This window comes from Battus philenor, unplaced genomic scaffold (genome assembly GCF_028537555.1).
Source record: "Battus philenor isolate CCGP_79_NKW_IND1 unplaced genomic scaffold, ilBatPhil1.0.hap1 SCAF_3, whole genome shotgun sequence".
In the NCBI taxonomy this organism is placed as follows: Eukaryota; Metazoa; Arthropoda; class Insecta; order Lepidoptera; family Papilionidae; genus Battus; species Battus philenor.
This window is the reverse complement of record NW_027181693.1, coordinates 17,678,551-17,700,375: the sequence shown is the minus strand read 5'-3', so window position 1 is coordinate 17,700,375 and position 21,825 is coordinate 17,678,551.

Genomic DNA, 21,825 nt, shown 5'->3' with positions numbered 1-21,825 from the left:
ACAACCGCCACCACCAAATCACTCAACACGTGTTTCACCCCTCCACGGGGCATCTTCAGGAGCTATGTTCCACCGATTAGTGCCAAACACAGAGTCTCAGGAGCTATGTTACACCTAATTGTATATATATCTATGTTACCCTATTTAGGTTTTGCATCCGCCCGTTCACAAAAACTTGTACAAACAAATTAGGCTAAATCTGAAACAGGTTTAGGTTTCAGTCTTCGGTTGAACGACCATTTAAAATATTTATATAAGAAACGTTTTAATTTTTTTTCGACGAAAATATGATTAAAACCGCAGCCCGCGCCCCGGCCGCGCGCTTCTTTTAATTAATGTCTCCGCTTAGACTCTCCATTTATTTTCGGGTCGCGAAAATAATTCGACGTGCCTGAAATGTTCCTAATTTTAGGTTAAAATTCAAAATTATTTTTAAATTAATGAGCAAAATGAATGCAATGAAACGATATTAAAATTTAACTACGATATCCGAAGGGGCGCGGTGCCTCGTTTGAACACAAAAAATTCAGCTAAACATGGACAGCGACTAAATTTTTCGGGCAAGCTATTACTAACTGAATAACTCGCAAATAAAATTTGACGTGATGTCGTTTCCGCGCGACTGACGGCTCCCGCGGGGAAAAAAGTATATTAAGAGAAATCTTAATTTTGGTAAAGTTTTAGACAGTTTATGTTTTATTACCCTCACTGAACCCATATTTTTTATTTATTTATTAAGTTCATATTCTTTTTTTACAACGGTTCAAGCGGAGTAAGTTTATATTATACTAAGAAAAAAGGTTACTCGTAAAAAGTTTTAAATCGTGTGTACAATGTATACACGGCCAACAATCCGTATTTTGTAGGAGCTTGTCAAGGATTTGAAACAATAGTGGTTTAGTAACTAGCGCTGCCTTTGATTAGAAATCAAGCACACAGTGGTGTGCAGTCAGTAGCCAGTAACAAAAGTAACCGTACACACATTTACCGTAATTGATCTTTGATGCACGTCTGTACGGTGTCTTCAGTGTAGAAAAAATCATCGCAATACTTTGGTGTCTGGGTGTACACGTACGGAGTTGAAGCCGAAGTAGAAATAAAAACGTTTGTTGTAAAGTGGAGCTCAACTGAGCGCCTGGTCGATCTGCGCGGCACAATAGCTGCTGCACTCTGCTGCACCCGGCAGCGTGCGGGGGCGTGCGGGGGCGTGTGAGGGCGTGCGGCGGCGCGCGGGGGCGTGCGGGGGCGTGCGAGTGTATACAGGATGTTTAATCTGCGTAATGCACGGCCGCGCCCGCGCGCCGTGTAAACGCGTTTCAATTCTACTACGGCGCCGCCACGCGTCGGAGACGCAGGAGACAATTATAACAAATGCACCCGCCTTCCGCGCGCGGAAGGCTTTCCGACGTGCATTTAATTCAGCGCCGTGTGAATTGCAATTGTTGCCGCTCTCGTGTAGCGATCGGTTTTAAAATTGAACAGTAATGATACAATCATTACATTTAATTACACTAAAATGACAATTAGCGCCATCTAGTATGGAATAGGTAAACTTCTTATTGAAATTCTTTGTTACAATTGTAGTCATTTTAATACACGTGTCACTAAAATGTTTATTTTTAAGATGCACAAAATCATGGCCGAGGAATATGTGGAAAAAGACTAAATGCTTTCGTTTAGGGACGGTTTTAAACACAGCCGCTGAAGGATCTGTTCGAACTAAGAAACTACTGCAACGAATACACTTTTTAAGACTCAAAATAGAAGAACATTCATGCTGCCCTTACGTCGGGCCACTCGCGGAGGACACTCGCCACTCTGCCGTGTGCGCGTTTCGTTTAGTAATGTTGGAAACCAAGACGAAGTCTTCTTTTCGATTCCTTAGCTCTCTTAAAATGTTTGTTATTACATTTTACGTTTTTTCTATTCAAACCATTACTAATATTAAACTTAACATTAATGTAAGAACTTGTTAAATATTTTCTGTTACAAGAGAGTGATATCTTTTATATATTATATCACTCAGTGTTTGGCACTGGTCTGTGTAACATCTCCTGAGGTTGCCCCGTAGAGGGGTGAAACACGTGGCGAGTGAATTAACGGCGGTAGTTGTGTTATGCATTGTTTGCCGCACGCGCATTTATCAGCGGGCTGGCGGGCGGTGCACTTTGTTGCACGACTACTGCTGCATAGCGGAAGTAGCTATATATAGTTTCCACATCTTAGTTAATAAGTTGTTGTTAAAATTAGTTTTAGTTTGTATATAAAGCACCATTAGCAAACGAGTTTCTTTATTGTATCGTCCTGCGAGTTCCTTTAGGAGCTTTAGCGGACAGCACATGTCACGCTGCAGACCGCTGAATATTAAAGTTAAATCGCCTTTGTGGAACACGTCTGGAGGCGCAATAGCTTGCATTAGTGTAGTGCGAGCAAATTCGCTTATGTGATTTCTAAACCAAAATCCACTGAAACGTTACATAAACAGAATAGTAAACTGGCTGCCGGGGCTGTCGCGACGTCGGGGAAATTAATTTGGCAGCGCGGGGCAGGCATAGTGGTCGCGGCCTGCTACTGATCATGTTTGTACCGCGACGTAACTTTGTTACCATTAGATTGTCACCCCACGCTGTTTAAAAATAAACTGCCACTAAAAGCTCATTAGAAACGAGAACATTATGTGTTTTTGGAAATATTTTTGCGTATTAATACACAAGTACATACATGAACACACACACACACGTATGTTGTGTGTGTGTTAGTAAAAACAAAATATTAAATATTATAACTCTCAAATATTATATAATTGTTTAGTGAATAAATATAATTATATTTTAACAATGTTATTAAAAAATATTTAAAGATAAATTTGTATTTATTTATTTACTCTTTATTGTACGTTAATATACATAAAAAGAAATCGCACAATTAAAACCCTCGCACCAAATAAGAGTACAAATTATTTACATAAGAAATAAAATGTTTATGGACACTCAACTAGTTGGTGCGCGTGCGCACCCGTCGCCGCTGCGCACACACATGCGCGTGCGCACTAACTGCACGCCTAACTGAAACACACTTTGCTATACTGCTGTAGTCACCTACCGTACACATTTTTATGTATATTTTAGTAACAAGTAGTAATTAGTGTTCTTTTTTATCCACTAATTATGTTATTGTTATGTGGCCTCAACTAATTTGGACGCATAACTTTTGTATACACTGTATTTTCTTAATTTTAATTCTCCTGCGTTCTATCACTGAAAAAAATATAATTCACTCTTGATACACTTATTGCAGAACACATTTAATGGTATATTCAAAATAGGAATTTGTGCAGCAAGAGGCTCCAAGCATCTCTTGCTAAAATAATGACTACACAGCCAAAAGTACGAACAAAGTCTCTCAAAAATACTTTATATTACTTCAGCGGCGAGGGTCAACTAATAAATAGACAGAAAGGGATGCTATTGCTGTAACTTTTCTAATTTGTGTCGGCTTAAATAAGACTCTATTATCCTTTACTTTTCTAGAGACTTGAAATTCGACAGAGATATAGCGGGGTATGAATTGACACATGAAGTGTGTATTTTTTTCAAATACAATAAATTTTCATCTAGAGCTAGCAAAGTCGGAATCCTCAGCGTTCAAACAAAATATGTCGAGTTGTAACTACTTTCAAGATGGAACAAAAGAAGAAAATTTGTAAAACAAAAACTCACACCAGCGCGAGTCGTCGCTGGGAAATGCAATGTGATAACGTGTTATCCTACGTGTTTTATATATCCGTAGTAATTTTTTAGAAAAAAATTGCTAAATTTAATAGAAACCGGATTTAAATTAGCTTCTTCTATATTAACATATCTTAGATTTTAATTAAAGCTAAGAGAGTTTGAATCACTTTCATCTTCCAAATATCCTTAATGTTAATATTTAAGTTAATTATATGTTTTTATTTTTAATTAAGTATAATTACCAGAACGTATAGTTAAGTATGTAGTGTCAGTTCATTTTCCCTCATTAGTACTGTCTGTATTTTCTCTGGAGAGATGCAAAAAATTAACAATAAAATGTGATTATGTTTACAAATGAACAAGATTCTCACATAATCTTCATCAGTAATATATTAGTTAGATCAGTTTGTACCGCCCACGCTCCGTGTTGATTGCCACTGCGGCTACAATACTTTTATGTGAAATCATTTGCGCGTTCGTGGTCATATTCGAATGCCGATTTGAATTCGGACGCCATCAGTAGTGAGGGCGTTGCTGTTGCGTTGGAGTTGCGTATATTGTAAGTACTCTCTGTATATGTGTGAATACGCCATCTCGCTTACTCTGGGCTACTATTGTTCTCGACACGAGACAGAAAAGAATTCGTGCTCGAGCGGTAACTCTCCCGTTAGTCGGTGCAAATTCATTCCCAAACTGTGTCACTTAAAAATCCTTTACGCTGTAGACGAATTTTAAATTTATTTTTGTTCGATAAACTTTTAAATTCATTGTATAATAATTCAGAAACATTGAGCGAAGGTACGTTGTGAAACCGCAAATCGATTTTCATTAAAGCCTTCCTAATTTTATAATGCTTAGAAAATATTTAACGGAATCATGCCTTACCTAGCGGAAGTCCATCCTAAGTAAGAAAAGGACCAATATTTAGCCACTTCCGCACATGCAGTGGTAGTCGTGCAACAAAGTGCACCGTCCGCAAGCTCGCTGTTAATTCGCATGCGGCAAACAATGCAAATTACACAACTACCACCGTTAAATCACTCAACACGAGTTTCACCTCCACGGGGCAACTTCAGGAGTTATGTTACACCGATTAGTGTCAAACACAGAGTGTGTTTAGAATAATATAGAACAAAATTGTCTTTATTTTTAATGCTAACTATATGTGCATCGCTGTATTTCTTATATTTATATATTTTACAGCAATTTTGTGAAGTCACGGTGCTAAGAATTGAAATGACAGACGAACAAAAAAGTAAATAATAAAGCTTCAGAAATTGTTACTGCTTTATTGTACCTATCAAGGTACCATCTCCAAATCGCTAGATGTGGGCGTAATGGGTGGATTGAAATTTTCAGGAATTGATTTTGAACACTGTTCACGTACGACACACAAATTTAGCGTATCTCATATGAAATACAACGCAAAGAATCAGTTAAGTAATCTCGGGGTACCGCAATAAATAACAAAAATCTTTTACGGAGAAAACTTTTCCCATTACGATGGGTTAATAGCGATAACGCCTGAGCGGATGCCTCATTAACAATTTCGATGGCGGCTTCGGTTTGATAATAATTTTGTTTTAGTGCCGCTGATCGCTTGGAAAGATATATTTAATGATCAGACCAATTGCCCGGACTGAGTGTTCAAATAATTGTTTTTAGCCAATAGATGTCGCTAGTCTCAATTGTAAATCGTGATACGGTTGATAAAACGGAAGAGCATAAGATGTTTCGTACGCTCTTTACAGTGTAATAGTCCATAGTCTAATTTATACACATTATGTGTTATTCTCATCAAGGATTCAGGTCTGTTTTGTCAATAGAAAATAAATTCCTTATGAGTTAAATTAATCTGAAGTTTCCCGCTTACACTTTTTTATATTTTATATTTATTTTAATACGCCCACTGCAAGTAGCAACCCATAGATCGCTACAATGAACTTGCTTACGCTGCTTACATCTAGAGAGTTGCTGCGACATCGACCATACAGGCGATCTTAGTGAATTCGTGGCCTGCCCACGCCGCTTCTACAAGATCGTGGTCGCTATCCGACCATCTACCGGCCCAGGCGGCCGACGGTTGCACCGTGAATGCGACCCGGGCTATAGCACACCAGACATCGTGCAACCAAAAATAAAACAATCGGTCCTGTACAAGAATTTACAACGATGTTACACAATATTTATGAGTAAACATATTATTGTTTTGTAACATTTCGACTCTAAACAAAATGCGGAAAACTCTTGCAAGCTATTATAAGAACGCTTGCACCTGTTCTTTTAATCTATTTGTTTGAGTACGTATAAGTGGATGCCGCGTTGTTCGTAACGTTACTGCCAATCTCCGCCCCCTCCCCTCTACACTCTCCCCCCAGCGGCCAATATCCGGTGCGCTGCTCCGCTACGTAACTTATTGCCCCCGCATAGTACACCTCGACACAAACCGACGTCATAGCGATAGGTTTTTTTTTTTCAATAAATCTTCGTATGAACTTTCTGAAAAAACAATTAAGAACTTTTTAGTAAAATGATTCAATAAAACGACAATTAATTACTGTAATTATTTTTAAATAACCCTTTCAGGACCATAAGGTTACGGTGCCTTATTTAATTAATTTAGCTAGATGTAATGAATTAATAGGCATCCTAAAAACATAATTTATACTAAAAATTCAAAAAAGTTTTACATTTTTCTTGGAAATTTATGGGACAAATATGTCCCTATGGCCGCTAAGGGTTACTTTCTACTTAAACTCTAAATTTTGGTTTACTTGTTGGTAAGTCTGTTTTGTTGTAAATAATGTACATTTGTTACTTAGTGTACTCTTTTTTACTTTTTTATGAATAATATAAATATAATAGGGCAAGTTATTTGTGGTACTCGGCGAAACAATTCCTGTTGTTGATGGATTGGTTTATGATTAGATGGATTGATTTTTTGAGACGTTGAAGGTTCAGGTGATTCTTGCCGTTGAAGAGTCGTCGTCTCTTCAACCTCGACATCATATACCCCTTGGTCATCATCCTGTACTAGAAGTCTTTGGTCTTCGTCATCAAGCACTAAGTCATCTTCCTCATCGCTATTGTCGCCCACAAAAATTTGAAGAATTTTATTTTTTCGAAGTTCAAAAACTCCACGTCCCTTACGAAACATATTCTGAGAAAAATATGAATAAGAAAATGATAGCATTTTGGTATATCACCAGGTCAAAAGTTAAGAAATTCCGTATAAAAAGTATCCCTTTACGCCGACAGGTACATCTGTGTCCCATAATCTTTATAAAGATTTATCACAGAATACAACATAAATACATTACTACTGAATATTTAGAATAACAATTTACTTAACAGGTAATGATAATTTGACACTGTAAAAACTTGAAAAGCACTTTTACAATATCAATTATTTATTCCAAACAGCAGATCATTCGCGCCAAAAGAACTCTAACGTTCCGATGACGATAAACAATAAACGGTGTTAGTTATCCTATATTGCCAGTAAAAAATAATAAAAAGGTACTTTCCGAAATATTAAAACAAAAAAATAATTTACAATGGTTACGTAAATATTTAATTAATCCATGATTTTTGCTTGGGACACCGGCGTCCCCGTGGTCGTGAAAGGGATAAACTACTAATTAGTACAACAAGGCAAGGCAAGTTAAATACCATTTTATTAATGTTAGAAGTATGACATTTATAGCTCGAAATTTTGACTGAGGAGAGAGCCCGGAGGATATGCTAATTGCAAGAGCAGTGGGCAGTGAGTTCCTTTAGCGCTCAGAGCACATCGCTGCTGGGCCTTGAAATGATGGAGTGCAGACCACGGGCCGCCGAGTGCAGCGTAGTGAGTCCGCGGCCGCTTTCATCTAGTCTTACAGGAAATGTATGCAGGTGGCCTATCCAGACAGTGGACCTCCTGCGGCTTGTATGATATTAATGATACGCTATAAAGTATAACAGCGAACATAATGACGGAGATATTGCTTACCTGTGAACCTATTGGACATTATATAGATAAAAATAAGTAAATATTCTTTACAACTACAATACACATATACTAACGGAATGCTATTTATGCTTATCTATAATTTAATAATGCATACATATAATTGCATTGCCAACTGACCGACTGGAAGTTTAAACTATAGGATACTTTCATTTTTGGACCTTATACGCCTTAATCAATTCAGCTTATGGTTACTTTCTAAGGGTCTTTGCTTATATATATATATATATTTCCTAAACCATAGCCTACAAAAGCAAAACATTACAAACATTATAATGTTCATAGCACAGAATATTTGTGCACAGAAACTCTTGCGCTGTTTACAAAATATTGAATGAGACGTTACAGATGTTTTCAGTAACATCTCATAATAAGCGATGTTGTTCGAAAAATTACAACTCGTTGGAGTACTGTCTCTAGTTATGTAGTATGTGTGAAATTACTAAATTTTGTCCGATGTTCGAGAATTATTAAATACTATCGCTCTCCGCGCGTCACTGGCGCGGGGAGGCAATTTAATAATGAACCTTATTCACTTTATCACCGAGCCAGCGCATCAGATGCTGATGCTTCGTAGCTAATGCAATCATTTATCACAAATTTAAAAATACTTATTTATGTTATGTTATGTGAAAGAGAGGCAACGTTGTAGAGAGACTTGCCATCCAGGGTTAAGCTAATGGTTTTAAATCCAGAGATCAAAGAGCAAGATCATATGATATTTTTAAATAACAAATGTAAGAAAAAAATATTGTGTATCATAAAATTATGTAAATATCTTATCAAACCTTTAATTATTAATACGAAACAATAATTAAAAATTAAGAAGACGGAATTTATAGTGTTTTAAAAGAGTGATTAGCTTGGCTGTCAATACTAACGCAAGTATTGTGATCAAAAAACTTTAAATTATTAGTTTCGGAAACCGTCCCACATTCAACTAACAGCGTAAAAGCATCTAAAGAGATTTGATCGCTCTGGTGGTTCAAGTGAAAATTCCTCATGCCTTCGGTACGCTGTTTATATTTATACCTACCAAAAGGATTTGCCCATTTTGAATAAAATTAATAAGTTTTTAACATTTACGCTGTGTAACGACGCGACCACGCCGGCGCACGTGTAATTTTAATTCAAAGAGATTGTTGAAATAGATATTCTGAGCGCACAAAATCGCGTTAGTAAAAGTTAGCTATGAAAGGAAGCTGATGATAGCGCGCGCCGCGTCCGCTACGCCGGTGCTACGGCGTAGAGTTGCTACGATAGCGCGCTTAGTCGACCGCGCTGCGAAAGCTTTCCGGCAGAAATACTTTGCATGGTTTTAAATGAAAAGCATTATTAAAACAACGAGAAATTTATAGTTCTTTTATATATCAGCAAACATAATTGTAAAGTAAATGGTAATTGCTAACAGCGTCCCGCTGCTGAGAGTGCGGTCGATAATCAAATCGCTTTACACTCGCTTAGTATCGACTGCATATCGGTAGTCGTGGTTCGTGATTTAATTAAAATATGGTAAATCGCTTCTACAAAGATTAACTTTTCAAGGTGGTAATAAAGGTTTATTTATTATTTATTTATTTACTGATAATATATCCCACTTGCGGCTAATTAAACTGAACGGTTGTGTACGTTAAGACAATACTAAAAAAATCCAATTTGAGATTGACTTATGACATTGCACTGTGACCAGCACTAAGTGTACGCAGAGAATCACGCGCTCTTAAAGCCACTTGCAGCTCCTGTACACTTAAGAAATATTGTTCTTTCTCCTATCCTGTAAACTACTTCAGCAGCCACTTCTTGTTATTATAACCAAGTAATAAGTTATGAGTTTTTATAACATAAAGTGTTTACAGAAACAGAGCATACTCTCAAAATTTCTCTAAGGCTATCAAAACTGAGACTCTCTAGTACCGCAAATTACCGCACACTAGTAGAAGTACCATCCGGTTTGCAAACACGCAGACACGGACCTCAAGTGAACAATCATTCCGGCTTCTAAGAGCACGGATGTCATGCAAAAACGACTCCCTAATCTCGAAGCACGCAGAGAAGAAGTTGGTCGCATCTTTGTGGATGAGGTATTCCTTGCAGCCTTGTATGTAGCGTGCATGAGGTCTTTTGACTTTCTATCCCTAGAGAGTCAAACCAAGTGACAACAAGTCACTTGACATTTCATATTACTGTAGTCCCTGTTCTTGCCACATCAAGTTCTAAGGCGCTCCTTTGTCGTGTGTCACCAAGGCAGGGCCGCGTGCGCGCGTGTGTGTGTGTATGTGACGTCACGCCGCAGCCCGCCGGGACGCAACATTAATTTACCTTCAAACGGAATTCGCAATTCAAAGGCGCCTAATGAAATTGCTGCGGAAATGAGAATTCTCCTCTGACGTACAATCCGTTTTAATATTCATGTGCACCACACCAGTTCGTCTCATTTATTATATCATATTGTTTTTGTTCAAACTAAACTAAATAATATTATAAAAGTTAACTAAATAAAAGCAATTTCGGTGGACAGTCTGTTGCGAGCTCAATCAATGTGTACAACGTTGCATCACGCGCTCCGGCCGACGCGGACATCTTTCACCAAAGTAAAGCCAGTTCAGATTTCGGACAGTCAAGTATTTGAGTGATAATAATGATAGTTCATATATATTTCTTAATTATCATAATATTTAAATTTTTTATTTAATGATTAAAATACGTGCTGCACAAAAATATTAGGTTATGATACTGTGTATTTAAAAAAAAAATCAAAGATACATTTGTTATTTCGTTTTGACCAACATCATCCTACGATATAATTGACAGATTACACGAAGTAATATCGCGTAGGAGCATGAAAAAAGGTAAATTGCGAAACAAGAGAGGGTCGTAAAGTCGCGGTAAGCGGACGTAAGCCTTCCTATTAGGGCCGCCCTCGTGCCGCCCTCGTGCCACGCGGCGACAGAAAACAAAAGCTCATCGGAATTTTCTTTCCGACCAACGATAGGCAAAGGTCATCTGTTTACGATGGAATTTAATAAGGTTTTATGAGGGATAAGGATCTTTTTCAATAAAGCTATAAGGTTCTGTCGGCGAGCGACTTGTTTCTGTACCTTAAGATCAGTGTTTCCCGCTATCGTTCAAAGGTTTCTACTGAAAATTTCTATTAAGGGTCTATCGGACTTATTATTCATTTTTCAAGAACTAATCTACTTCGGAAAAAAAATTATTAAGTATATTCATTCATTTATGTCTGCGTCCACGTCCACGTCTAGGACTAGAAGCCTTCAACATAGATCACCACAATGGCCGGTCTTGCGCGACCCGACCGACTGTTGTATGTTGTTGTCATAAAGTAACGAAGACGGACATCGATAGCCAAGTTGCTACTCATGGTCTCCCATGTAACCCAAATTGTATACAAAAAAATATGAGAAGAAACGTAACATGACGTATACATTTTACGTGCAAGTAAAAGGCAGCAACGAAAGATTTCTCTGCGCTGAATTCTGTTTTAAAGTTGGAGCGCTACCCGACGTAATTCATTCTTTCAAGTACCCACGGCTTTAAAAATTCAAGCCGAACGAAAGTAGTTTTAAAAGACTTCGACCATTCTTCATTTTATTACCTCCTAGTATTTTTTTTTCATTGACGGGTCACTATTTCGGGCACTGAGGGTTCTACATATAAAAAAGTTTAATTAGTCAACTCGTCTCGGAAATTCCAGCTTCTAGATTATTTTTTTAATAAGCAGAGTGAACAGAAGAACGCTTTTGTGCGATCTCTTGGTTAAACTATAGCCATCCACCATCTTTCGATATCATCCAGTCACAGCGTTTTGAACGTCGCATCGTATCAAGTATCAAAAAATTTTTCATCGTCTTCGTTTCCACCTGCATGCTGCGTTTCGCCGTAAAACAGCCACTTCTATTCCGGTTTCCAACGGAAACTTAATAGGAAGAGCTTTTTCAAGTAAACAAAATGAACGCAGCACACACCTGCTCGGACGGGCGCGCAATAATTCAATATCGCGAGCTGGCTGCGCGGCGCAAGTTTCCGCTGCGATCGCTCTCCCGCCCGCCCGGCGCGCTCCGCCGTGAAATTGCCTTTTAATAGAGTCGACCTTGTTTGTTAATTAATATTCATAGTGTAGGCAGCTGTAGGTGCGTTACACAGGAAAACGACTCTGTATTACTTTCCACTGAGTATTTTTATTCTGATGGGTACTCTCGGTACCTATTTCTGCTAATCATTTTGCTGAATAAAGTACTGAAACCAATCAACCAACTTAATCACGACGTAACATTTACTATAGTAGACACCATAGTTTGTCCGGGCCTAATTATACAAGAAATGCCGCACCAGGGGCCTGATATTTGTGATTTGTCAAACATAATCAGTTTCTGAACACACGCGATCACAAAAATCCTCTAATTGACTGAAGTAGATTCAGTAACATTGGTTTATTTTAGTTATCATCACGTAGCTATGAACTACATCTCTGAGGTAACGTAGAGATTGATACGAATTTGATCGTCTTAGGTCGTGGAAGCTCTTCATAAAGCAGCACGTTTTTGTAGCTCTGTCAGCAAATGCATCGATATATTTTCAATATAGATGTCATAGCTGTAGTAGTTCTTAGGAAGCAATATCCAAATGTAATTTAAAGTTTCAATTAATTTCTCAGTCATTCTCGACTACACACAGGTGTACTAATATAATGTCAATTAACTTGAATCGTTTTATTAAATATTCGCTGTGCCCGCGACTTCGTTCACATGAGATTAAACAAAAAAAAACATTTAGTTTACTTAGTTTTTTTCGTTTAAGAATATTTATATAATTTAAGTAGGTTAAGTTACTTCTTCTTTCATCATCTACTTGCCAGTATAAGTCCCTTCAAAATAGGTTCAGCAAATTTTAGAGATAAGCCGGACAAACAGACAGACAAAAATTTAAAAATATGTAATTATAGTATATGTATAGTATATATATATGTATTCATTTGTAAGAAGTAAAAAGTAAATATTTTAATATTACAAACCGACACTCCAATGTTAATTATTAGTATACATTTATAATGTTTTTCTTTTAGCAAAATTACGATACAATGAAGTAAATCGTGTCCCAAACCGTTATAATTAAGAGGAGCCGGCCAAGCGGACGAGACGTTTAGTAGAATGATATAGTGAGGCGCGCGGCACGCGGCGGGGGAGCCGGGGGGCGGGCGGGAAGGGGGGATGGGGGACGGGTCCCGGCACCCGAGCTATTCGCGAATAAATTGTATGTCCCAATTTTACATTTTAATTTAATAGTATAATTTACGACGCGGCATCGGCCGTTTTATACCGTAGATATGAAATGAGTTAGAAGAGAGATTTGAACTTACATGAAGTACCGCCCAGACATGGAAACATTAACCTTTCGACTTAATTACATCGTCGGTCCACCTGATGCCGCGTCTACAGGCTCCAGGTCGCCCATCGAGAACCTTTTGGCCCCGATGGGCATCGGCTGCACGAGCGCTGTGCCCGCCCACCGCTGCTTCAAGCGAGCAATTCCTCGGGCTACGTCGGTGGTACCGGCTCTTTTGCAGATCTCCTCATCTCTGATTCCTTGATCTCGCTACTAAACTCCGCGCACAGTGCTCTCCATTCGTCTCTGGGTAGTATTACATCTTTATTATTAAATAAATCGTTAAAAGATTCTCACTGATAATACATTTTGAAAATATTGTAATGCATTAAGAATGTTTGACAAGCAACGTGTTAGTGTGCAGTTGGCTCTCTTCATGTGAGAACGCGCTACGAACTCTTACAGCTTTATTTTAAATTAAATTTACTTTAACACTTCTTGTCGTACACGCGTGACCTCAATAAAAGATCCTCGGTAGAGAATTGTTTGAATAAATTTTCTCGTCCGACACTTGTTATTTACACTTATCTGTATTTCTGAAATACCATCGCCTTTAGCGCCGCGACATCTTTAATTCTATATCTATAGAACGGTACAGTAATAATCGTAATAAAAAGACGATCGCGCTGGTAAGGCTTTCCTGCAACGTAAAAATGATTTAAGTTATAGGTAAAGGACACACTAACCTTCTAAAAAACAAATCTGTTTAATGTACCCGAGTGACATTTGTACAAAAACACTGACCGAAACCCATTGTACCGCTTTGTTGTTCGCAAGAAGAAAGACCACGCGAAATGTTTCGTTTTAAAATCGTCCACAACAAAGGGACGCCGTCCATCTAGACGTCCGGCTAGAGAAATGGGTCGTTGGATGTAGTTCCCGCAGTTTCTTGATTTTTGTATACATCTATTTTCTTCATTAACTATTTTTAATTAATTACTTTGAACATTTCTGTACATCAAAAGAACGCAAGAACTGCCCAAATTGACAAATTAAAGTCCAATCGGCCTCGTAATTATGACTTAATAATTTTGCAATGGTTCCAAACGCATCCGTTTCTAAGATGTTTATACAAGAAATTCAGTGATCACTTTCACAAATGTTCTCAATGCGGCAGTTTGAGCATTTCATACTAAAGCTGTAACATTACATAATGCACGCTGCATAATAATTCAGAAGTATAAAAAGCAAGTTTATTGTACGCTGTTGCCTACAAGAGTTGTTGGTTTAAGAAGTCTAGTAATTAATAGTATTAAATTATAACAAGCTTGTCTGCAACTCTAGTGCTAGACTTATGTACATCGCTGTTCTATCTTTTATTTAATGGTATTGTTATTAATATAAACAATATTTTTATATATGTTAAAGAAATAACCTTAACAATGTTTGTTAAATAACGTGATATCTCATATTTATGATAGTGATAATTTCGGTGATAGCTCTTCTTTTGTTACGACACACTTCTGGTGAATTCTCTTTTATTCGATTAACAAGGTAACAACGACTGCATGTGATCGCTGCGGCGGTTCACATGGAAGCGACAACAGCGTCCGTGCCGGCCGTCGATGCCTCGTTATTTATGCACCAAATTAATTTTTCTTCTTTAGATTTTAACACAGATTGACTATCTTATACAGAGTGAATAGTTATAGGTATGAGAGCTTAAATACGTGAATTTAACGTATTTACGAAATAATCAGTAAGTTAGGTAATGATAATAAACTTGACTCTGTGTTTGGCAATAATCTGTGTAACATAACTCCTGAAGATGCCCCGTGGAGGGGTGAAACACGTGTTGAGTGATTTGGCGGTGGCGGTTATGTGATTCGCATTGTTTGCCGCATACGCATTGATCAGCGGGCTGGCGGGCGATGCATTTTATTGCACGACTACCACTGCATGTGCGGAAGTGGCTAAATATTGGTAATATTCCATTAAATATTTATAGGTATAAAGGCTTAAACACGTGAAAATTTAGCGTATTTACGACATAATCAGTAAGTTAGGTAATGATAATATAGTAAGTTAAAAATATAAAATTCATTTTAATACATATTAAAATGAAACATTGTTTATTATCTGTCCCCTTATAAAGTACTGCTAGAAGTTAGTAGTAGTTAGTAAGTCGCAATTAAATAAAAAAAAAATAACGAATTTCAGATCATTTTATTCACAATGATTGAAAATAGCCGTAAAAGCAATTTAGCTCTTTGCTGTTTTAAACTTTAGGAACCTCCAACAACATCTATCGATCAAATTGTATATGTAATACTAAAAAGTAACGTATGTTTAACAAATGTGTGGCAATAGCTCTGGTGTAACGTATGTGCGGAGTAACGGCAGAAGTTCAGCCGCGCGTCCGCAGCGCCCCGCGGCGGCCAAGAGCAATAACGACGTCGGCTGGCGCGCTCCCTGAGCTCGACGTAATGTATCCGCACGGACGTAGAAGCTTCCAGAATTACTCAGCGAGTGTACACGTGCCTTGTTATATATCTACTTCTACTTCGGTCGCTTTGTTGCGCTCAACGGAGTTACGTGTTTCGTATCCGCACTGGGCGCGCTCGCTTCCCAAATTTCTTGTCAAGCGCGCAGTGAGCGACAGTGTACAGAAATTTATTGTTATAACTTGTTTGACAACACAATACACCTCCCTCCAACAATGACATTTACCGTCTGTAATCAATATGGACATTCGATCAAAGAATCTATATACAGCCCCCATGTAAAATACTGTAAAGAAATACAATAACTTGTTTTATAACAATATGAAAAAACGATAAAATAACTAAGGATACGTCAAGCATTCGTGCGCTCGCTGAGTATTTTTATTGCGAATTCTTTCACTTTATTCCTGTAGCATTGTCCCGTCGTCCCCGCTGAGCCGCCGCCCCGTCGCCCCGTCGCCCCGCCGCCCCGCCGTCCGCGGGACAGCACAAAACGTGTTTCTTTTAAATCGCGGCTCTTCATTTCGCTCAGCGGGGCCCGCTCGCCGGGCAGCGCGCAGAGCAGCCGCGCGCAGAGCGACGACAAACACAATTTTAAATAAAAAAGTTCTTTTTGCTTATTCAAAAATTTAATTGAACATCATGCCTTCATTTCAAATATTATTACTCAACGAAGCATTTACATGCGCTTTTGAATCGTCGATTATTTTAACGTTGTAAGTGGTGAGCTACCACCGGCTACCGCTGATCTGCCAGAAGAGTCGAACAGAAACTCGACAGTTGCACTTTTTAAATAGAATTTAACAATTTCTAATACCAATCATGTAAATGAGTCGACAAACCTAGTTCCATACATTTTGATCAACAAAAAAGTTTTTAATGCTTTGAGATTTAATTAACAATTTACTTTTAATTTTACATTTAAAACTATAAGAAGGGAGGTTTAAGATATATTGTGAAAATTTATTTAAATTAGAACTTATATTTTTCATTTGTGTAGAATAGAGAAAGCGAGACAAAACAAAATATGGTTTTGCATGGGTACTTGATCTCTCATATAGGGAGGGATTCATTGCAAGCTCAGAGTTCGACAACGACTATGGAGGAGGCTATGATCAGTATGTCTCTATGTGATCGCATAAGAAAATTCGTAGATGAACAAAAGTGGCTGACACATCCCAGCGGATTGCCTAGTTAAAATGGCAGCGAGCACGCCTCACAGCTCGCAGAACAGACGACCTCCGGCGTCTAAAGGTTTTGCAGTGAACACTATGAGGCGGCGAATGTAGCGTAAGACTTCTATACAATTGGACAAATGATCTTATCAAGTTCGTCATAATGCTGCATGCAGCGATTGACTTTAGATCGTAATCGATGGGGAAGTCCTATGTTCAGCAGTGCATGACCTAGGGCAGAAATGATGGCGTTGTTTTTTTTAAGTACAAAAATCTTTAATTGAAAGACTAACATACAACATTTAATTTAATATTACCGAATTATTTTTGCTTTCCTTTTTGTATGTTACAGTGTATATTAAGTCTCTTAAACTATTTAAAAGTAAATCGAAGTCAACATTACGTTTCGTGCGATGTCTTGCTCATCCCAGCTCCATATTGGCATCCTCAGGTTGTGCGCCAGTGTCTGTCCAGCGGTTGCCGTATTCGCCATATCGATGAATTTTGCGATCGCATCTTGAGTCAAGTTCGTGCAATACAAGCACGAGTTCGAGTGACGTGATATTGCTACCACCTCACGGACACCGTTATACAGCCCGAAGATGTCTGTTGTTCAGATAACGATGACCGATAATGTTGAGTGTTTAATATGATGAAAACACTAACCGGAATAAATACACAAAAATTTTGCAGGTTTGTAAACGCGCGCGTCTCTGCGGCGGGCTGCGCTGCGCGTCTCGGGCGGGGATTCATTTTCTTTTCATCAAGAAGTTTTTCCGGCCAAGGAACACGACAGCGCATCACGCGCGCCGCACAATCCAGCCGTCCGCCTATTTCCTCTCATGCTCGTGCTGCTCGTTGCAAACTTTTTTAAACATTTTTCTGTTGTTCTTCTTTTTCTGTTTCGCTTTCTGTTTGCAATCTCCAGGGACATCTTGATCTACCCCTTAAGTCTAATGACTCTGAAGCCTTTGCAGATATTAAAACTCATTTTTTGAATTAAAAACGAAGTTCCTCAAAGCTGTGTTATTTATTATGCTTTATTATGCTTCTCGTGACATTTCAGTGCAATAAACTGAATTATAGTTTTACGTTACATTCACGCTACGCATTACATGTTCAATTTAAACTGCTTTCGAACATTAGTTGTTTTATTTTAATGTCATTATCTCTTTATTAGAATCTCCGAACATTCATATTGTAAGTATTGAAGAAACATGAAAACTTTTTAATATTCGTAGTAATTGTAAACGTGAAGTTGGAACGTGCTGGAAGCTCGGAGCAGTGGTAGCCAGCGGCGAAGGACTGACACTTGAGATCGCAGGCCGTGGGTTCGATTCCCGGGTGTGTTGAGGGAATCAAACCGAGAGTCATTTTACATCATTCGCATTTTATGCATTAATTATTCGTGATTGCTACTTCACATGAATAAATTTTCATGTTCTTTGCGTCCTATAATACCACACTGCGATTGCAAAACTGTCTGCCAAGCGTGGCAATTAACCATCATATAATATATATATATATAAATGCCTCCATAGATATCTTTGAAGGAGGCTTATGACTTGCAGGGAGCGTCTATTTGCTGAAACGTCAAAGAAGAGTACAAAAAACTTCTGCTATTTTTTATTCATAGCGAGAGCTTTTTAAAGTAGATTTACTTATGTAAACTATTTAATGTTTTAAATTATTTTTCAGTAATAAAATTTAAATTGATATAACATTAAAAACATGGAATATTCTGGCATTAAATTTACAATATAAAGTAAAGCAAATCAAAAGTAAAATATTGTTAATAGTTTATTTTCTAGGCAGTATTTGTAATTAGAATTACAATGTAGCTCCAGGTTTATTTTTTGCAGTTAAAATGAATTGATGACTAAACAATCAAGTTGAAGTAGTTTGAATAACACAACGTTTAATAATTAAAAAGCTCTCCAGACTTCATTGTTTATAAACTGATGACAAGGAGTAGGTAAAGGGTTCTCCGTACATTCAATCTGGTCTGATCGTTGCGTCTGTGTGTCGGCGGGTGCAGTGCGCGGCGCGGCAGCCGCGGAACCAACACGTAACTTACAAACATATAGATATATTTAAATATATTTAATCTATTAAAATCCGCCATGCAGTTATAAAAAAAATATGAAATATAACATGAAACTAAGGACAGTGACCATTGTTACAATAGGACACATATGTACAATTATTTCTTTTGAAAGATAACAGTAATTTAAATCTGATTATATTTATAAACTTAGAAGTAAATCAAAACAAATTAAAACATTTATTATTTGAATAGACTATTTATTACAAGCACTTTCGAATCGTCGATCAAAACAAAACGTCGGCATTGTTGTCCCTACAGGAAGCTTTTTTAAGATGCTCCTTATAAAAATAGTTTTATAAAGAATCCGCGACAATAATAAGCTTCCCGAGTGAGCATCCACAATATTTAATTTCATGCAACAGTAAATCAAAGTACACAGTGCATATAAAATTTATAAAAATTGCAATAGGAAGAAAGAGACATAGATCATAAATTATTAAGTAAAACCTAATGTATCAATAATGTAAATATATTATAAATAGAATGAAATATATAATAATGAAACAAAAGAATAAATGTGTTGTTTTAAGCTGGTAAGGTACTGATCTCGGGGAACATTCTTCCAAACGACGCTAAAGGTTTTAAAAGCGTTAATACAAGAGAAAAATTCAACTTTTTGTGACAGTCGATTAAAAGCAACAACAATTAACAAACATCGACCTCATTTCTTTGATGGTAATTTTTAATTGAAATTGAGCGGAAAATAATTCTTACGCTGCCTTCATAATGAAAATATTTCATACCGGTGCAACAACTTACAGTACATAAGAAAAGTAGAAAGAATATTATTAGGGAACAAAATGTCAAAAGCCTCGGTGTGAGCATGTAAGTTAAACGAAAATTGTTAAGTAAATAGGATCCAAACGTTGTTTTTATAGTGACCGGAGGCGCTTAGAACAGAGCAGATACGCTTCAGATTGCAGACCGCAGTAGCTGGCTTCCGCCCGCCCGGCGCTGATTTATTTAGCTAAAAGTCTGTTCCGGTTCAGTCGTCCAGGCGTCGGTCTGGTAATTCGGAGCTCACAGCGCTCATTAGCTAACAAAAACATCCCGTGCGCCATGTGCCACGTGCGCCGGTTTGCACGGGCGTTTGCTTTGCGCTTTTAATTCGATCATGCTTGTAACGTCGTTAGCATTTGTACAACAAACAGCTAAATTGTAAAACTATGCACCGAACCGAGACGACGTATCAATATCCTGCTCTTGATATAAAACATAAACGTAACAATACTTTAAGTGCACGTTTGAGAATTAGCTTTAATAGAGTCACTAACATAATTTTGGTGTTATTTTAGATACAGATTAACTAAATTATTAAAAGACTACGGAGAGAGCTGTGCTCGAAATTCGAATTCGTCGTCGAGTACAAAGTAGGAAGGAAGAAATCCGTAATCGAATGAAAACAACCGGCATAGCCCAGCGCTGGAGTCATATGGTTCTGGAGTAGACCCGACGGACCTGCAGCGCGGCGTGTGACGTCCATAAAGTAACTTTGTTAAGGTTGTGCTAAACGCTGGGTGTAGGCCGTATCTAACTTGACTTATTGAAAATTGATTATACTGATTACAAGGCGTAATTACCACTTAAAACTCTTTTCGCTGTGGTAGGATCTTTTTTACCAATCTTGAAATTGATCAAATTTCAAATTTATTTCGTTGTAATATTGTGAAGGTAAAAAGTGGACACTGTTGTGAACAATATGGACAGGTCTGTTGAAATTGTCAAAAGAAAAGTTAAGTGGCCATGCAAAAATTGCGATAATAATAAATATTTCGAAAATCGCAGGAAGGCGCTGGGTGAACAGGGCACAAAACAGGAATGCATGGGATACGCTGGAGAAGGCCTGCACCCAAAAAAGAGTCCAAATTTTTTGAAACCTGGAGAAAGGCTTAACAAGTTTGTCTATATTTCTAGTGTTAGCGTCATACAAGTGCATTGAAAATAAACAAATTTGGTCTAAAAGGTAACATATTGGGCACTGGCCAGTGTGCAACTACCTTAATAGAAGTGCAAAACTTTTACGAATACACAGCGAACATGCGCTCTGAGCTTTGGTTTATAATAACGATTAAATACAAAAATTTTATGGAGGAAAAAGTAATTAAGAATTAGATGAAAAAGAAAATGTCAGAAAAAATTAAAACGTAATAAATTTGAAGTGTACTTTATATTGAAAATTTCTTAATGAGAGAAAGATAAGTCATCAATTGTGAGAGGCGCGTCCCATTGTTTCGCCTCCGGGAGTCAAAAATTAAGCTTCTAATTAAAGTTCCTCGCTGAGACGAAGACAAAGCGAAATAACTTTGGAGTTCTTCTTTTTAATTTTCTAACGTCCCCCGCCGGTAATGTTCTCTACAAAGACAACGAGTTTTGCACAAAAGGTTTCATGGCAAGGTTAGATTTAAAGTTTCAGTTGCGCAAATTTAACTGAGCGAAAGTAATTTGCTCTGCGCACCGAGTCGCCTGCAGTCAGAGCATTCAATTTATTTCTCGTACGCGATGTGCTGACGGGAAACGCTCCGCGCGCAGGCATCGCCGCAGTACTTTGTAGTTAAAAATGCCTCCAGTGTGAACCGGTAAAGAGGTATCTCGACGGAATATTAACGAAGGAAATGTTTATGTAAATTAATAATTACTACGTTTAAGGTTGGATGGGGTTTAGATTGATCTGTTAACCGTGAGAGACAAAGTTACATAAGTTAGGTGAATATATGAGGCGAAAAATAATGAAATATAAGATACGTTTTGGGTTTAATAATCCCCCGTCTTACCCTAAGGAACGGAGCACGCAACCTACCGAACCATCCTTTTCGGCTACTTCACATAATTTGGGCAACTTTCTCTCGTATATAAAGTTAGCGGAATGCGGGGCATCTGATTTGTGTCGCTCACTAATCACAAGTCGTTTGAGGAGGTTCAATAAACTTGACAACCTAAACCTTCATTAATTTTATTC